At 41.2% G+C, this 19,833-nt stretch overlaps 1 protein-coding gene across 3 annotated transcripts in view; it reads left to right on the forward strand.

Annotated features, from left to right (window-relative positions):
* TSPAN18 (tetraspanin 18) overlaps positions 1-19,833 on the forward strand; it is a 121,980-nt gene that overhangs the window by 68,895 nt on the left and 33,252 nt on the right. The window lies entirely within an intron of this gene.

Below are 19,833 nucleotides of genomic sequence, written 5' to 3' on the forward strand. Positions count from 1 at the left end.
AACACTCACCAGGTGCTGATTTTCAGATATGCCGTAGCACTGGCTTCAAATTTTAAAGTATATTGGTGCTTTAACAGGTTCAGTCCCTCCCTGCTGCATGGCATGGGCCAGCCACTGAGCCCAGGAGGGTAGGAGGAAGCTTTTACTGTGAATGGACTATTCAGTAATTGCCATGTTGAATGGTTTCTGGCACCTTTCCCTGGTGGCTGCTGGTGACAGGATATTAGAATTTATGCCTACCTTGACCCACTGGTTTCCTTATGTTCTGGACCAGGAGTGGTTATCAGGCGGTGGCATTCATTCTTACTGCATGAGTAGCCCTTGCTAGAGAGAGATAGGCGGACACCCAATGCAATACAGATGACGTGTATATCAAGGCAGAATTTGCACTAACTCCTCCAACTTACCTTGACCATTTAAAACCTTTGTTGCTGCAAAGTACATCCAAGAGTACATTTAAAGGAAGCTAAAACTAGTATCCAATTTTATTTCTCCTACAGGTATTCAGGCAAAAAGAAGGAATATAATCAGTTTGTCCTTTTTTTACTCCCATGCTTAAGTATTCAATTCTCAGAATGGAGCTATAAGTCTATTGGCCTAACCTATGGATCACATTTATTGGCAAGTTGTTTAACGTATGGATCACATTACTGGAAAGTGAAATCACTTGCCAGAACTGCCTTTGCTTTTCCACTTCTCTTTCCATCTCCCGGTTTGTATGTTATCTGGTAGCAGCACTGAAGGCTGAACTCTCACTGAACTGATTGGAACCAGGAGCTGATATTCCACTATTCCATCTCCTGCCAAAAACCGGTGTTCAAAAAAAAGTCTTTATGTTTGGACTACTTATATGAATACAATTTGTGATCATTTTAAATACCTGAAGATCAGTACAGCAAAGCTGTGACTCACTTACTGGCTTAGTATGACCACACGTTGGATGAAGTTGAGTATATTCAACAAGTCTTCATCCTAGGAAAAGTGATAGTTGCCCTTAAAAAGGAGTAATTAATTGTGCTTTTTTGTTGTGCGGTTTCTTGACTTTGTTTTTTTAAAGATGCAGTTTTAAATTCCTCGTTTGGAAAACTTCAGACTGGCTAGATGTAAGCATAAACCTGAATCCAGACGTAAATCCCTAGGGGTACTCAGTCCCAAGTATTAGGTGTATAAAGCTAAAAGTGCTGCCTTAGTTGCTTGAGAACTTGATCTTTTGCTGTGTGTTTTTTCTGTTGATAAAGAATAATGGTAACTGATGAAAAGTATAGCAATCTGATGTTTCTTCTCCTGTGAATAAAAAATATGCTGTGAATCACATGTCTGTACTAGATCATATTTATGGAAGATGGAAATCACACAAAACTTTTTTTAAAAAATCTTCATGCAGTCAAGTTGAAATTAAGCAAATAGTTTCATTGAACAAAAGTTACATATGTATTTGTAGACATGAAAGTATTTACTTCCAGATTTTTTAATGCAATATATTTTTGTTTTAGAAATGCCAAAGTGGAACCTTTCAACATTTAAAAATTAAAAACATACTCTCCTATTAATATTTGAGCCAAACTTTTTATAAACGGAGGTTTTGAGTTGTTTGATGTATTTGGGGGGGCGTGTTGTGTTTTGGTTTGGTTTTTAAGTTAGGAAAGGAAAAAAGGTTTGTCTTAGATTGAGCAGAACTTTGGGGAGTTGATGTGAAGAAATTCCTTTATATTGCTTTGTTTCAGAAGAAAAATCTTCCTGTTCAAACTGAATCAATTCTTCTCTTCTTTTTTTTCTGGTCACCCAAACCCCCAATATCTGATCCTCTTGTTATGTTCTTCCTGATGATACTGATGCAGAGTAATTTTTCTTGGTTTTTGCTAATGTAAAATTTATTTGTGCTCCATTGCTTGGAAGAGTTAGGGGTTTGTCTGGCAGAAGACCATTAGGGCATTACTCTTGTTTCTGCTGATGAGTTGCTTTCGTTGCTCGAAGTTGCAGGTAGTGTGTTTGCTGTAGCTGTTTTTATTCCTGTTTTCCTATTCACTTTTGAGTTACTGAATACTCTGAGCTGCAAAACAAGGAATAAAGCAGGAGTGCTCAAAGCTCCCATTAAATATTTTCTTTGATAATTCTCTTTTATTATGTTGCATTGACTTACAGCTGAGGATTAAAATGAATGCCCTCAGCACCAGCAGTGGGCTCTGTTTGAAGCCTAGAAAGGATATTGTTTGTGTTTTGCCTCTCTTCCCTGTATCCCTCATACCATGCCTTCCCCAATGAGCAGCTCTCCCTTCCCCTTCCCAAGTGATGATATTACTGAGGAATTTTGGACAGATACCATTATACACATATGGGAGGTACCCCCAAATTCAGGGTTTGAGCTTGATTTAAAGGGGAGGATGTGCAGGAAGGGAATGTTGTTTTTAATAGACTGTAGTGCTTTGCAGAACTGTTTTAAATATGCTCATCGGGCAGGGAGGTCTCTGGGTGCAGGGGAGGGCTTGGTGAGCTTTTCAAAAATTTCCATGTGCTGTTCAGGGCTGCTCTCCCAGGCACGTACATCATTAATGCTTCTGGGAAAGGCATTCTGGGAATAATCAATCAGCATTTCTCTGGATTTCTTCTCTATCAGAGCTGCTCTATTTTGTCTTTCACTGTTGCTCATTTTGGTTTTAATTTCTGAATGAGGGATTGATTTGCACAGACTAGTGCCAGGCAGAAGAGTTTGATCTTGCAATGGGCTAAACCATCTGGCCTGTTTTATCTAAAGTACTTAAATGGGTGTTTAAAGTTGTAGGTCTTGCAGAAGCCAGTCATGATAGGGCTTTGCTGAAGTATGGTCTGAATATCTGAATGGTTTCCTAGATCAGAATTAAGTTGTCCCCTTGGATTTTTGCTGTTGCTTCTGATGTGGAGCACTCCTCATTTCAGAAAGGACCTCTGTGCTTCAGCTTTGCAGGGGTGCCTTATTGCTTACCTGCCCCTTTCCTCACCTTTCTTCTGTCTTTTCTCTTTCCTCTGCCTCCATATTCTTTGATGCAACTCAGCTCTGCCACAGCCAACTGCATGTTGTTGTCTTGCTTTTGCTGAGGCAATGTTTCAAAGGGCCTTTTGCAGAAAGGGCATATTGGGGAGGGGAAGTCTGTAAAGAAGGTTTGTGTGATTGAAGACAGTCTTTCCATGTGTAATTTCTGGGAAGAAACTGGATTGATATCAGAAACAGAGGACATTGCTTTCCCTCTGAGTGAGTCTGAAGGCAAACTGGAATTGAAATCCAAGAACAGCTGGTACCCAGGTCTCAACTCTCACTTCTGATTTAAGCAAATTGTTATAAAATTGGTGTAGTTGACTGGGGAGGACACACCCTATATTGTAAAGGATCTGGCCTTCTTGCACTAGAGCTGCCCTTCGCAGCAGTAGTGTGAATTGCATATTATGAATTAATCAACTTGAGGACACTTGTATTATATATACTTTGCCCAGTCCCTTCTGCAGTTCCATGCCATTGCTCACAAAGGAGCGAAGTACTTACTTTTCCCCAGAGTTCAACTAGAGGTGATGCTATATTCCAGGGGGGTAGTTCTTTACCTCTTTTAATGGGTAACTTTACACTGTGCTGTCTCCTACAGTAACAGCTGTTGCTACTAGAAGGAAAAGAAGCTATTATATTTGCCGAGGCAGTGAAGCTTTATAAATTGTTAAGAGAGGAGGGAAGGCACAGGCAGGGAGCTGAGATTACAGCAGGAGCCATGAAAATTCGCAAGCTCCAAAGAGTGCTCCTGATTTTAGCATTTCATGCACCCTAGGTAGTTTGTTTTAATGTTTCTGGTTGTGGTGAATGAAAGCAAAGATCCTGACTAGATAGTATATCAATGCTGTGATGATGTGGAAAGTTTGAGTATCTGTTGTGTCTGCTGTACAGTGTTGTATCATGAATGATGTTAATGGCTAAGATCATCAAATGCAGCATCAGTTAACGTAGGGATCCTGTCCAGGGATCTGAACAGGCTGGACTGCTGGGCCAAAACCAATGGGATGAGGTTTAACAAGACCAAATGCCGGGTCCTGCACTTGGGGCACAACAACCCTATGCAGCGCTACAGACTGGGGGAAGAATGGCTGGAGAGCTGCAAGGAAGAGAAGGACCTGGGGGTGCTGGTTGACAGCCGACTGAACATGAGCCAGCAGCGTGCCCAGGTGGCCAAGAAGGCCAACGGCATCTTGGCTTGTATCAGAAATGGGGTCACCAGCAGGTCCAGGGAGGTTATTCTCCGTCTGTACTCAGCACTGGTGAGACCACACCTCGAATACTGTGTTCAGTTCTGGACCCCTCACCACAAGAAGGATGTTGAGGCTCTGGAGCGTGTCCAGAGAAGAGCAACAAAGCTGGTGAGGGGGCTGGAGAACAAGTCTTAAGAGGAGTGGCTGAGAGAGCTGGGGTTGTTTAGCCTGGAGAAGAGGAGGCTGAGGGGAGACCTTATTACTCTCTACAACTACCTGAAAGGAGGTTGTGGAGAGGAGGGAGCTGGCGTCTTCTCCCAAGTGACAGGGGACAGGACAAGAGGGAATGGCCTGAAGCTCCGTCAGGGGAGGTTCAGGTTGGATATTAGAAAAAAATTCTTCACAGTAAGAGTCATTGGGTACTGAAACAGGCTGCTCAGGGAGGTGGTTGAGTCGCCTTCCCTGGAGGCGTTTAAGGAACGGGTTGATGAAGTGCTGAGGGACATGGTTTAGGGAGTGTTAGGAATGGTTGGACTCGATGATCCAATGGTTCCTTTCCAACCTTGTGATTCTGTAAGAAGGGGCCGTTGTGACCTTTTTTCATACTAGATACATGGTTTCTTTAAATTAAGTCTGATTTGAATTGGAGCATCTTAGTGCAGCAATTTGTCATATTTTTCTTTCTTCTGTTCATAATCATTTTTCCCTGTGTATCTGCAATTTTAATAATGTCCTTATGGCAGCTCTGTCAATTGTATGGGAGGCAGCTGAATACTAGAGAAGCTCTAAGAACATACTTCCAGTTCTTGGTTGAATAACTTCATACTTTGCATCTACTGGCCTGTAGATCATGGGTGAATTAAAGATGCTCAGGAACCACGTTAGTGTGGTTTTTAGGTCTTTCTTAGTTCATGGTATTCATTGATCTTTCCTCATATACTGAACCTCCACCAAATTAGAACCATCCCAATCTCTGTCAACATCAGCTGTACAGGAAGGAGAGTGAAACAGGGTATCATGAGTAAACCTTCCCAAAGCATTATGAATGAAATCTGAATTTCGCTGAAGTTAGTCGTAATACTCACATTCACCTTCCTGGCACTAGAAGTTTATCCCCTTACAAATGAAGAACTTTTTCCCTTTGTGAATGTGAGGATTGATTGATCATTTGTTCTCAACTGACCTTTTCTCCCACAGACGATCTTTGAAGCCTGATGAAATGTGTGTGTATGTGTGTGCATGTCCATTAATCATGACATTGACAGGTTTTGTCTGACCAAAACACAGCTCCAGGAATTAAGACTGCTTCCCGTATGTGTCTAGTAAATTTGGAAAGTTCCTGCAGTAGGAGGAGGTGGTGCCTAGGTGGGAGCGTATTGAGAAATAAAAGAAAAAGTCACAGTCAGTTTTGCGAACTGTCCCTGGCACCTTCTCAACAAGCAGTGCTGGGAAAGCAGGCAGCCCCAAGGAGACCTAGGAACATGCTTTTGTTTTTGGAAGGTAGTTAGAAATGTTGCTTTAATCTCTGTCTTTATTCTTTGGAATTGGAAAAAGCTCTTTTTGTCCTTCCCTCTGTGAAGTGTGGGATGGGGGGTTACCTGCCTCAGCTGGTTCTCCTATGCATTGCAGAGGTTTGCAGAGCCTCAGTGATGCTCATTGCCCAGATACAGGACAGCCCTGCATCTCAGCCCCCCAGCCAACCTTGCGAAAGTAGGGAGCTGCAGGGAGAAATGTTGAGAGAATTAAGCCCTGGGCACTTGGAGGCAGGAGCATTAAGGTTGCCTGATGCAACTTGTAAGTTCAGGGTTTCCTTTTACTTTACTGTCATTATTATTATTTAGCATCATAGGAGAAAAGTGCAACCCAGCTGTTCAGTGCAGAGATCTGAGGGCTCCCATAGGCTGAAGCGCTTCATGCCACTTAGAAAACTAGCTATTGTGCTGTCTCTTCAATAAGCATTTTATTTCACATGCTTGTTCTGAGCCTCCTGCTGTTGCCCACAGTACAACTGCTGACAAGTAGCCTTCCTGGCAACACAGCATCAGAGTCTGTGAGCTGCCTTCCCTCTGGCTGAGACCCTGGGAGAACAATATGAAGACAACAGTGACTGTTGAATATTTAAAATAAAATATTTCCTCTTAAACATGAAAATGCTGTTTGCACTTCGTATACATCATTGCTTGGTGATAGCAACTGGCCAAGTCATGCGTTATTCCTACGTTCAGGTACGACAATGCTAACTGCACTGCAAGAACTTTCTATTCTCTCCGTGACTGAGCATGTGAAAGCTCATCATTAGCAGGATGCCCTGTTGTATAGCACAATTTGGAAATGTGTATGAATTTTATTAACTATGATCAGTCAAAAATAATTTTTAAGCTCACTTCAGATTTAACTAAGTAATATTGTAGTGAAATGGTTTTTGCTGTATGTGTCTGTAGAGCACCATGCTGTTTCAAGCAGCATTTGAAGCTGTGATCATTAGTAAAGTAACAGAAGTAAACCTTTAGATTGAGATAGCATGCAAATTCTCTAATAATGAACCAGGGTCCTCTTGTTTGAGGCACTCTACATTTGCATGACAGAAACACTATCTGATATAAGAACAAATACATTCAACTTTTACATAGGATGAAACAAATGGGTATAGGAGGTCTGACAAAAAGACCTAAGGCTGTGTGTGTGACTCTTTTTATTTAACAAATTAAGAAAATCAACTACAATCACCTTCAAAATGGTTCCCTTCAGAGCTGACACACAGCTGTGTATGGTGCTGCCAACATTCAAAGCAATTCCACAGATCATTTTCTGAAAGGCTGTTGAGGACCTCTGTCATTTTTGCTTTTAACGTCTTCTGCTGAGAAAAAAATGGGTTCCTTTGAGCACAGACTTGATCTTTCGTAAGAGGTGGAAATTGCAGGGAGACAGGTCTGGTGAAAACAGTGGGTGCTTAAGCACAGAGATGATGTTATTGGTGAAAAACTGTTTCACAGACAAAGCATTGTGGGCTGGTGCACACCAACATTTTCCAACCAAGGGTATGAAAATGTCTATATTTGAACACGTGCCCACTTGTACTGAGTGAAGTGATAGAGCTGAGCCTTGTCTCACTGAGACAGGTTAGAATATAGTCTATCACGGTCTCTTGTCTCTCCTCTCCCTCTCTTGGTTCCTGGGCCATAGGGGTAGTCTCATATTTTTTTGTCAGACCTCCTAATGCAGTAGGGGGAAATGAACACCTGCTCAAGGCCACGTTGAAGCCAATGACCTTTCTACTGACAGTACTAGGCACTGGGCTTGGTTTTAAATAGGTTCCATGTCAGACTTCTAAAGACACATTATCATAATCCATGTCATGGGGCTCAACAGTGGACAAAGTTTGTCCTAGTTGAAGATTGGCTCATCTTCATTGCTGAAGGAGGACAGCATCTAACTTTAGGCTAATATTAGAAACAAGACTGTTGGAAGACTGGAAACCTAGACGGTTTCAGGGCAGAGAGTAGAAGGTCAGGAAACTTGAGGCAATTTTTCCTAGGTCTTAAGGAAATGTTATTAATAAAGGTATTTGCATCAATGCAAAATGAGTGCAAAGCAATCAACACAAGTGTATTGTTCTGATGTTGTTCACACGTTGTATTTCTATTTGCACATGTGTGAAGAATGACAGAGGATGAAAGATGGAGCTCACCGAGGCTCCTTGTGAGGCAACTATTGAAAGGCCAGGCTGAAGATAAGAATCTGCTTTGTCTTGGCTCTGTGTGAATAAATATACGTATATATGAATGGAAATATGCGCACAAAACCACTGATTGTCAGCAAATAACACTATTGAGAGAAGCTTAGATCTGTAAGTGGAAAGGATGAGCCCTTCCTTCTCCTTCTGGAGGTAAAGTTAGATGTAAAATTGCTATAGACTGGTATAGGGGTTTTGTCATATGAATTGTTTACTTCTCTCTTCTTCCTGTCTTAACTAATAAGTTTGTTAGATGTTGTACCAGCTCATTTGTTTGGGTAAAAATGCTGTACCTTAATCAGATTTTAGTATTAATATCCCTCTAACCAGTTGGATTAAGCACTTTATGCCATGTGAATGTTCCTGTTTAAAAGTAAAAACTCTAGAAAGCGTTTATCTGTGTAAATCACTGCATCATCTTTAAGTTCATCATGCAGAAAAGGTATTTTCTGTTTCAGCTATCTCATGAAGCAGATGTCAGGTTTTGAAATTTTAGGGAGATTCTGTTCTCTTCTGTTGCGGTCCAAAAATAAAACCCCTGTTATAGTTTTAAGCAAAGAAACAAATAACAGAGATATTAATCTCTGTTACTACAAGATGCCTTCTCCAAGAACCACCTTGCTTTGTCCTGTGAAATTTTTGGGTCAATAGTCTAATAATTAGGTTATTTGTGTTCCCCGGTGAAAACTAGTAAGACTAGGAATGTCAGCCTGAATCTTCTGTTCCCGGGTTAGTGCCTCATCTATGACACTTCTGTCTAGTTAAAACTTTGTCTTTTGTTTTGATTAAAAATTCCATTCTGGATTCACAGAAATAAGCAACAATTCTCTCTCCTCAAACTGAAAGAAGTTCTTAGCTAACAGGTTCAGCCGTCACCTGGAAGATGCAAGACACTCTCCTAAAGTTCATGATATTCCATCAGGTATAATGATAGCCAAAAGATAAATGGTCCCCCTAAACTCCACACCACTAGAAATGCTGCTCAGATAGTAGCATTTGGAGAAAGAGTTCCAAGGAGAAAGAGTTTCATGTAGTATCAGAAACTAAGCAGCTATTTATATGTCAGTAGTTCGTATATCAACAGCCCTAGATAAGTATAAGATTTCACTGTGCAAAATCCCACTTGCACACAGTTTGTACTGGAAGGCAGTCTCTTTTTAGCTAAATTAAAAAAAAAGTGCAAAGGTGGGTTAGGCACCAGAACTGCAATAAGATGAAGAGATTTCAGTAAGTTACAAAGAACATCTCGGAGCTCATGTTTTCAGCTTCCAGTTAAGCTGTCTTACAAAAAAAATTTGCAGTTCAAACCTTTTTTTCTGTTGTTTCTGTTTGCGCTGAGGAAAAAGAAAATAAGCTAGTGAAAGCAAATTCCTTCAGATAAGTTCCGTTCTCTATGCCACCTATATTGCCAGTATAGGGTTGTGTTTTGCACAGCCCTGGCTAAAATTAGCTAGATGTCCAGTGTAATGAGAGAACATTCGCAATAGGTTAACTAATAATGATAAAAAGATGAATTATTCTCCTATAAGCTGTCTATTCACTGTTCTTGGCTGATCCCCACCTAATCTCTATTTTAATGTCCTTGTCAACCTGCTGGCCAGATGCTGAAGCAGCACCAGCCATCCAGTTGAAATAGAATAGCCAGAGCTTCAATCAACTCAGATTTCTTTGAACGCTTGCTGGACATTCATTCCAATTTCTGTAAAAATGTCTAGGCAACTCTTAGTGTTTCATCTCATTTTGTAGCTGCTACTTTATGACACCTAGTTAGTAATTTTACAAGTGTTACTTTTAGTAACTATATTTTCTTTGCCAGGAGTATGAGCAAAGTGGAGGGGAGACCACTGTTGTAATAGGTAATGCAGAGATCCGGTCATTCTTGATTCTACTGCTGTTAAATATATTTCCATCGCTTCCAGTGATTGTTAAGAAGGCTCTGTCCCCTTTGCAGACAGCCAGCATGCCTCAGGTCCACACCTTCTGTGCTTCCTATCCCTTGCTTTCCTGAACAGTAACCTCCCCTTGCTTCCTCCATAAACCTAGGAGGAAAAATGGTTTACAGAATGGTGTACTGAAAATCTTACTCTGAATGGAGTTGCATTAGGAAGCCCGTATCCCTGATAAAAACAAACAAAAAAAAACAAACAAAAAGCCCCCACCCTCAACATGATGAAGAATAAATCTCACCAGGTCATCAGCATCCTGCCCAAGTGACTAATTCCGCAAAGCGGAAAACAAAGCAAGTAAAAAAAAAAGTTGGTTTTCACATAGCAAAGCCAAACCACATCCAGATGTGATTTACGATGAGCCCTGGGAGACATCTCTTCTTTAATGTAACATGGAGTCAGTAAAGGTGAGTTGACAAATACACAAACTGATTTTTTTTTTTTCCCTTGTCCTTTAGAGAAAGCACTTATTAACTTCAGTGTGACTTACGTCCACATGCGTTCCATGACTGGAGCTGCCGCAAAGTGCATGAGGACCAGGAACTGCTACCCTAGGGTGCAGGGAGGGTTTAGACATGAGTCGGATTTTCCATGAGCACACTGCTCCTTATCTGGCTCCAGTGGCCAGCACCAACCAGGCTTTGTCCTGCTGCTTCCTACTTGTCTGGCTACCTGCATGGGCTCTCCCCATCACTCCTCTTCTGGTGCATTTTGGCCCTTCTTGAAGTCCCTGGCAAAGGCTTCATCATCATAAGATTTCTACAAATAATATCTGCAACTCATGATGGAAATGGTAGAGAACTTCTCTGGTTCCCTGAGGCTTTATAAGTACTTTCCTAACTAAAAGCAGTTTATAAATTTACTCAGAATTGCACAGACTTGATAGAAATTCTCTGCTTACAATAGGATAAGAGAGCAGAGAGCGAGACTTTTTGCTAGCAAATGACCTCTGGCTGGAAGCAGCTTGTTAATGCTTTTAAATGAACTGCTGTTGTGGAGCTCAGGGCTTAAGCCAGAAGCACAATAGAAGGTGCATTATTATTACTGTTCTGATTATGACAGATAATTTTGCTGTTCTCATTTAGAAATGTAATGGTTTGTTAATAATGTCTGATTTGGGAATATAGTATAGTCTATCAGCTAGGGGTTGCATAATGGCATTAATAAAGGTAATTGAGGTTGTTGCTATAATCTTGTTTGCTTTTTGGTTTGTTAATTGAAAATGACTTATCTTAATATATGATAGAAAAAAAATCGTTCCTCTGTGAAGCCTAGACATCTTGAAGGAAAAAGGTTTGTGTCACTCTGCACTGTTTATATGCTGTTGTGGTAGTGGTACAGCAGTGAGCATACAGAAGTGAACTGGTCCATTGTGTGTAAGGTATTGCGTATCTGTGTTTATGTTTGGTGTAAATAACAGCATGTGCTGTTACTTACAGCTACGTGTGTCTTCTGTTGCAAGGGTTTGTGTATAAGTCTGTCTGGGATGTGTGTGACTGATTAGAGAGCAGTTATGGGAGGAAATGGAAATGAGAGACAGGCAGGCTGCTGAGTATTTAACCCTGGAGAAGAAACTTGACATTCCTTCTTCTATCAACGTTTGCCTGTAACTACTATTAACATTAATTATGGAGATACTTATGTGAACACTCTGTTAGCCCTAATTAGAGTTAATGGAATATACGTGTGGATGTTAACAGGACAAGAGACAACCAAGCTTCCATTTCTAAGGTTAAATATTCAGTAGCTCCCTCTTAGACATCTCCAACACCCTATAATCATACAGTCAGACTTATGCAAAAGCAGTTTTTTTCCTTTTTTTTCTTCCTGATTATGACCACGTTACACTATTTTTGCTTAAACTAAACAGCAAACAATGATGTGGCAGTGACCTCTGTTACCTTTACTAGTGTAATTAAGCTGCCTCTCCTCTATTCATTGTGCACCTCAGAATCGGAATTTATTAGCAAACCATTTGGTGTCCCTTTTACTATGCTTTTTATGAATGCTGGAAGAATTAGTTAAGAGGAGGTAGAAGGACTTTGCTTTATTCTGAACAGAGACGCTGTGGTAAAGAGCTCAGGGCCTGAGCTCTTGAGTAGGTCATGTAGTACCTCAGATCTGTAAAGTTCCTACCACTGTGCTATTGTTTGATGCTGTAAAGAAAAACATAAAGACCTTCCTCCTGCTTGCACTCATTGGTGATCTTTGGTATTTTGGAAACCAGTGTTGCTGAAGAACTGAGGCTGCAAAATTCACAGGTTATCTCATTATTCTGCGGTTGTGTGTGATACCATGTGCCTGCCGCTAGCCTCTGGCCAGCAGGTTAGTGTCCTCCTGCAAGATATCTTTTCAGGGTTGACTTGGAAACTCTGTAACCTTCCTTGAGAGCCCTGAGCCTGCCTTAGGTGGTATCACACATTCCTCAGGGCAGGGTGTGCTTCCTTGTGGTCCATTTCCTTTCCCATGTAAACTATGATCTTGGATGATGTATTGGGCAAAAAGTGCATGTGGTTTTTTTTACCCCTAGATGATCTGTTACATAGTTATGGGTCTGCATGCTCATCTGATCTTCTCATACTATTACCCAAATATAGCACAAGGCCTCTCTGAATGCTATTTAGTTGCAACCTTATGACTTGGAACCTGTGGCTCCTGGATGCTTTTTGACAGGAGCCAGGGAGCAGTGTTACCCCTGCTTTCCAGGTGTGATGGCTCTCTCCTGTTTCCTGAAACATTTCCAAGCACAAGAATATCTGTGCTTAGAATCATAAAATCATAGATTCACTAGGTTGGAAAGGACCCACTGGATTATCGAGTCCAACCATTCCTAACAGTCCTTAAACTATGCCCCTCAGCACCTCATCGACCTGTCCTTTAAACACCTCCAGGGAAGGTGACTCAGCCACCTCCCTGGGCAGCCTATTCCAGTGCTTGATAACCCTTTCAGTGAAGAACTTTTTCCTAATGTCTAATCTGAATCTCCCCTGACAGAGCTTGAGGCAATTCCCTCTTGTCCCGTCACCTACTTGGGAGGGACAGACCACCCTTGGGAGAAGAGACCAACAACCACGTCTCTACCTCCTCCTTTCAGGTAGTTGTAGAGAGCAATAAGGTCTCCCCTCAGCCTCCTCTTCTCCAGGCTAAACAGCCCCAGCTCTCTCAGCCGCTCCTTGTAAGATTTGTTCTGCAGCCCCCTCACCAGCTTCATTGCTCTTCTCTGGACACGCTCCAGAGCCTCAACATCCTTCTTGTGGTGAGGGGTCACCTCACCTTGTGAGCTTGGGTCTGCTCTCGCATATGCCTGTTTGCAGAAACTGCCCAACGGCGCTTTGCTGGCTGAGGAACCGAACAGTCACATGTGTGGAGCAGCAGGCTGGCAAAGAGGCCCTGCAGATGGGATGAAGCACTCTACTTCTAGGGCTGTGTGGGAAGTTGGTCTCTGTTCACATCTCCCTGGAGGAAGGTTGATAGATTTTGATTTAGTCATTTGTTAATTTTTTGATGTTTCTATGTATTTTTTCCAATTGTGTCATTACAAGTGCCTGTTTTCTTTTGTTGTGGTCACAGAATATATTCAGCTTTATAATCAGGAATGATTTCTTGATTTCATATGTAAAATAATGCTTTCACAGATCAGATCTTCATGGACTTTTTTCCTTTGTTTGTTGTTCATGAGTGTGTAGTTTTTAATAGCCATGTATAGCCTAAAGAGCCCTTATTTAAACTATTGGGACGAAAAGGCTTTTGGTGGTATTTTGCTCTGGGATTTAGAGGTAGCTGTTTGGTAGCTCTTGCTAAAAAACTTGTTCTATGCTATGCAGGGTTGCTAATCTAACTCTTCACCTGCACAGTGAAAGTGGCAAAATCAGCTACTGCAATATGGCTTACTCCAGGTTATGGGAAAGAACAAATTTTTATAGTGTTTGGATCTGTTAATGAAAAGGATAGATAAATCATCATTAAAAAGGAAGAAGCTCTCTCATTCTTAAGTTTATTAATTATTAGTTTCTTAATTATTAGATTACTCAGCATTAAGGTACAGTAGGAAAGAAACTGAAGCTGTAAAGGGAACATAGTTGTGACATATCATTTCATTTCAGCTAGAAAAATGTGGCCTCGCTTAGAGCAGAAGCTGTCTCTCTGATGAGGCTGTGGTCTGGTTGTGTGTTTGGGAAAATGAAAGTCAGTCTGTGCAAAGATGTTGTCAGACTCACAGAGGTTAATTACCCTTTGCCCCAGGCAAATTCCCTTGTTTTTATAAGCTGCTGCAGCTAGGCTGTAAAGTGGAGGTCTCTAAGCAAAGCTAAAGTAATGACCACAGGTGGCAACTTAAAGCTGCCTTCATGAACTGAAATCTTGCATTTTCTGTCCTTAAAATAAGCATAGAATATGTGAAGTAAATTCCTCCTTATCTTGCCTATCACTCATAGAAATGTATCATGCTTCTTGAAGCAGATATTCAAAGTCTTCAGTCAAACCTTTGGACATCGATGCCTTAATTAAAATCAGTTTGTTTTGTAGTTTAATTGCTGATAGTGTACCACCAGTGTAGAAATTTTTCCTGTTGAATAGTTAAATGAGATCTGACATTAAAAAAATATCCTGTCCTGAGATGGACCTTCTTTTTTTTTTAATCTCTAGACCAAACAATAGGTCAGTTGAAGGGACTAATTTCCAAATCACTGAGACAATAGTAAAGATTTAACTAGCGAAAGAGTCATTGTTCTGGGTGTTCAGTATAGGCTTAGCAGTATTACATTAGTTTACAGAAATGAATCCTCCTGGTCAGTACTGGTAGATTCTGTGGTTATCTGGTCACCTCTGGCTTACCTTCTTTACCAGAAGGTTATCTTGGCTATTAGCCCAAAATACTTCGGAATCATCTAATTCATTTGTAATCTTCCCAGCATAGCCTGGAAAGCAGCAGATAAGTATTAGCTGAGAAGCTTGAGCAGTGGGAAGATAATGTATTACATGAGAAGATGTCATCTCACCAAAAAATGAATTTCAGGACCTGGTATTTCATACGGGATATGCAGAGCACTTAAATGTGGGCTTGCTTGGTGTTCGCTTTTTTCATTTCATTCATTCTTTTTGACTCACAGATTTATTTGGGTGCTTCTGAGCAAAATCAGATTTGCAAAATGACAACTCAGGCAAAAATTGGATGACAAAAAAGATAAATATGGTGTAAGATATGTAGTGCAGAAAACAATGCCAAGACAGTGTATTGCAGAAGAGAGGAGAAGTTAGGAAATAAAAGGTATCATACACCTTCTCCATCAAAATTTGAAGCAGTGGAATTGATGAGGAAGAGAAATACCTGCAAGTACCTGCTTGGGGTGGTGGTGTTTTGGTCAGTCAGGGCAAAGTGAGCCCATATTCATTTCACCAGCTGCAAAACTCTAGGGAAAGCCTGCATATCTTGGTGCGCTTACCCTTATGGGGATCAAGGGGCTGAAATAGGAAGACTCGACTGTGTTAATTAGATGTGCCCAGCACCACCGAGTAGCAGCATTTGAAAAGCACAACAGGTGAAGGACAAACTGGGTGGAAGATATTCTACAGAATTTTACAGAGTGGACCAGTGTCATCACGTACTTTGGCACTGGCAACACTGATTGATGAGGAGCCTCAGCTGTGTCGTGGATGGTGTCTGCTTTCAAGAGGAAATTGCTGTGTCTCTCTTCACATCAATAGATTGTTGACTTGGCATTCTCCTAGCAAAGGAGTAACAGTGTGAACTTGGAGGAAATTTGCAGGGAGTGTCTGTGTGAGGGCTGGAGAGGAGTGGTTTTGGAGACATCAGCTCTAGATGGATACTTTCCCATTTTGAGCACATCATTGTGGGAAATGTGTCAAATGTGGAATACAAGCCATCTGATTTTTTTAATGTCTGTGAGCTCAGATCTGTGTGGTTCATATGAAGGTCTCCACCTGGAGTTTTGTACCCGAACATTCTTAAATAATGCTGTCAGTCACTCAAAATGCTTATGTTGATCTAAAAAACCACTGTATTTTGAATACCATCTTTCTTGGCGCTTCTTTTCTCTACTGCTTTCAGTATAGGCAGTCTGGCACTCTCATGGGATAAATCTCTCAGACTACATAGGTAGCAGATAAGTGTTATTGTTGATTATATTGAATACTTGGGGTGGGATGACACACCAGCTTGAAATAACTTGCCAGAGCCCGAGTTTCTGTGAGGGGTGTTAGCAGAACTGGAGCTATAAAGTGGTCTGAGCACTAGATTGAGGAGCACAGAAGCTGCCCAGGACACTTGCTGGGTATCCAGGAGCAAGGCTATCTCAGCTTTGTAAAGGGCACTGAACTTCATAAAGGGCTTTCAGACTGTAATATGGAAAGCAATCTTAGGCTTAAGTTGTGTTATTGTTCTGATGCAAGGTGGTTTGTGTATTATCAGACATGCAGAACCACAAATCTTATTTTGAAATTTGCCATATAATGTATTGTCAAATATGTTTGCACAGCAAGTTTTCACAATATCTTCAGAAAGATTGTTCTCCCCATGCTGACAGCATTGATGGGAGAAGAGGCTGTTAAATCCTGCGTCTCTTAAGACTACTTTCCTTGTCCTTGGTGTAGAACGCAGAGCAACTCTGCAGCCTGACTGGAAGAATGCTCCAAATGAATTCTTTCTCCATACTGGGAATGGCTTGAACATCCTGTTGTTCCCTATGCATCTCAGCCTAAACCTAGGCGCTTTTTGGCTGTTTGCCCAGCAAACTTGATTTTGATACTTTAAAGATATGTGAGTTTTTTTAGCTGAAAGGCAACATTGCCCTCAAATTTCATGCTGAACAAGAAAAGAGATGTAGCAAGAGTGGGGGTGAACTTTAGCCACTGAAAACTGGTGTGATTTTGCAGTCGGAATTCAACCCAGACCTGACTCACATGAAGGTTAGCCTGTGGAGTCCTGCCCCTTGCAGGAGATCTGATTTTGTCAATATGTTCTATTTGTTGTCTAGACTTTGTAAGAGTAAGAATTGCCAGATGGGTCAGACTGTGTTCTTGCTTCTTTTGTATGTGAAGAGCAAGGTATTCAGCTGCCCAGCTACAAATTGTTTTTTGTACTGTTTTAAAACTGTGTAAGAGCTGCCTTGCAGTTGATGTTTACATCATGCCTTTGTCATTCACATTTATAATTATTCAGCCCTACAATTTGAATTAGAAGAAGTGTTAAGTCATCAGTTTCTAACTTCTGACTTTTAGGAGGTATAATTTCAGTGAAGACTGAGTAAAAGAGAATTCATCAGCAACCAGAGCATTTCCATGGTTAAATTTGCTGTTTCAATTTTGAAAAAGTCCCCTTCCGTGCATGCCAATTCTTTTGTATGTGTATGATTGATGGTGCTTCAGATTTGCCGCAGGCCATTCCCAGTCTGCTTGCAAGTGATGCTGGTAGTGAAGTTTCCACTGCTGCCATTATTGTTATATGTTATTTAGATTACAACAGAGCTAAAAATGTGCTGCCCCAAACCATTTCATGAGAAGAGATACAATCCTTTCCCCCTAAAGTTCACAAACCTTGAAACAAAGCCTGCCTGGGGAGCCTCTTCAGCACTGTATTAAATATCCTTGCTGAGAAATGATTTCTTACAATTATGGCCCTCCTAATAGGCACCCTGAGTACTATCAACACAAAGCTATCTGTATTACATGGTTTGACCTGCTTTAACCCCAGCCAGTCTCCTGGAGATGCAGAAAATATCTGTTCTATACAAAGGTCTTGTCTTTCAGACAAAGCAGAAACGTTTTGTTTAGTGCTGGCTTTCTAAGAGGAGACATATACTTCTTGTGGGTGAAAGTCACCCCACTGAGGCCATCGGAAAGCCTGTGCATCCATGTCATCAGCACATAAGCTGCTGTCTTTGTGTGCAAAAATGAATTGCTCCCAAGTCTCTCTGCTTAAGACTGCTGTAGATGCACTGTGCTTAGGGATTAATGATATATTGGGACAATGTATCTATTTTTTCATGGTGTCCCCTTCATTAAGGGAAAAAACATATGCTCTTTTAACTTTTAGCTGAAATATTTGACCCAGATTCAAACCTTAATGAAGACTAGATCCCTGATTTTGCTAGATTTTTAAGTCCTTAAAAAAATCATTCCTCCTCTGAATAAGTTCTAGGTCTGTCAGCAAGTAAGTGGGATTTGGGTGGTGAGGAGGTTTCCATAGGGTTACTTGGTTTCCCCTCCCTGCGTATGGAAGGATGAGGTTATTCTGCAGGAAATATTATAGGTGGTGAGAGAAACAAGTTTCCCCATATTCTCACCTTGGAAGAGTAAAGCTATGGCCTCCTCAGGGCTCTTCAATGTATGTACCCCTTATTGCCTAGTTTTCCTGCAGTGAGAAATGGATATCTTTGACCCTAAGAGCCCCCTGAGCAGGTGTGGAGAGATGCCTGGTGGCTGTGACACCCCTTGCCGTGCTCCAAGCAGGATGGGGTGGTTGCAGGAGGGCGCCTGCACAGCACAGGCACCATGCTATCCTCATTAATAAGAGCTGCAGCACAGGGCTGTCCATTTCGCTTCATAAACACAGTTGAGGCAGTGGAGGAAGTTTAATTAAGCACCTTTTATTTCTTAATTCCTAGAAGTGCTGAAGTGCACTCATCTGGCCTCAGTGGTGGCCAGGCTCACCGTGGCTGATGCTGGGAGAGGTGAATGAGCACCATGGCAACAGTGAGGTGTCTCTAAACCCCACCGCTCCAGCAGCTGAGCCGACTCCCAGCAGCATGTCCTAATTGCGGCTGTGCAGCAACAAAACAAATACTGGGAGATTTCCATAAAGGCTATAATCAAAGGAACATCCCTTGCTTTTTAATGCGCTAAATGGGTTCATTTGTAAGCTTATTATGACTTCAGAGAGAGAAGCTATTAGAGTGATCATTAGCTGCCTGTACGAATAGCAAGGAAAACCATGGCACGTTCCAGATTAACCCCGTTTTTAATGTCTACACTCTCATATGCATTAACAATAACCGGCTATGCTGTCTTTAGTGTTTCCTTGGCCATAAGTAAGGACAAAAGAGAAAGGAGAAGGGGAACAGTGAACTACACGCTTTCAAAATAGGTTCAGATGGAGAGAGAAGTGAGGTGTTAAGAGAGCAGCAAATTCACTCTCATGACATTGTGTGTCTTGATGCAGTATCTGTTATTCACTGGGAAAGCAAAAGCAGCTGGGAGCCAGCCTGTGAGTGTTGGCTCATATCTCACTTAGTCCCTCCACTCCTGTCATCTACGTGTGAATTGTGTGGAGGGTCTTTTGTCTGCCTGGAACCTGATAGTTTCATTTAGATTATACATCTTTTGAAGGAAGAGAGAACATTTAGAAACACGTATGCTGAGATTATGGGGTTTATTAACTTTCATTTATTTTCCTGCGGAACATCTGGAGCTCTACTGTGGGCTCATAGTTGTCTCTTGGCTCCTTCTTCTCCTTGCTCTTTCTTAATCAGAAATCAGAAATATCCGTAGCAAAAGACATTGGATGGTTGGATGTTCATACCCTAATTGGGACAGGTGTAGTTGAGATCAGTTACATTTACCATTCAAACCACATTAGTTGAAATTTTATGTCTTAGAGAAAGTTAAAGGTGCTGATTACGGTGAAATTCAGTTTATGTTGCACCTCGATAATACAGAATATGTATCAGTTTGGGCATTTACGTTTTTCTGGACATATCACACCTATAGCTTGTGAAATTTATTTATTTCATGGATAAATAAATCGCTCTGAATTGTGAGCTGTATGGGATAAAGAATTTCCTATTGTGTTTAGAATCCATGGCACTTTAGGATCTATTGTTATTCTTGTTAACAACATTTGAAGATTACCAGAATTAGATAAATAATGCCACTTAGGATTTGCAGCCATATTATTTTTTTGGTTTATTTACTATTATTGAGATCCCTCATTTAAGA

This window comes from Cuculus canorus, chromosome 5 (assembly GCF_017976375.1).
Source record: "Cuculus canorus isolate bCucCan1 chromosome 5, bCucCan1.pri, whole genome shotgun sequence".
NCBI classification, from domain to species: domain Eukaryota; kingdom Metazoa; phylum Chordata; class Aves; order Cuculiformes; family Cuculidae; genus Cuculus; species Cuculus canorus.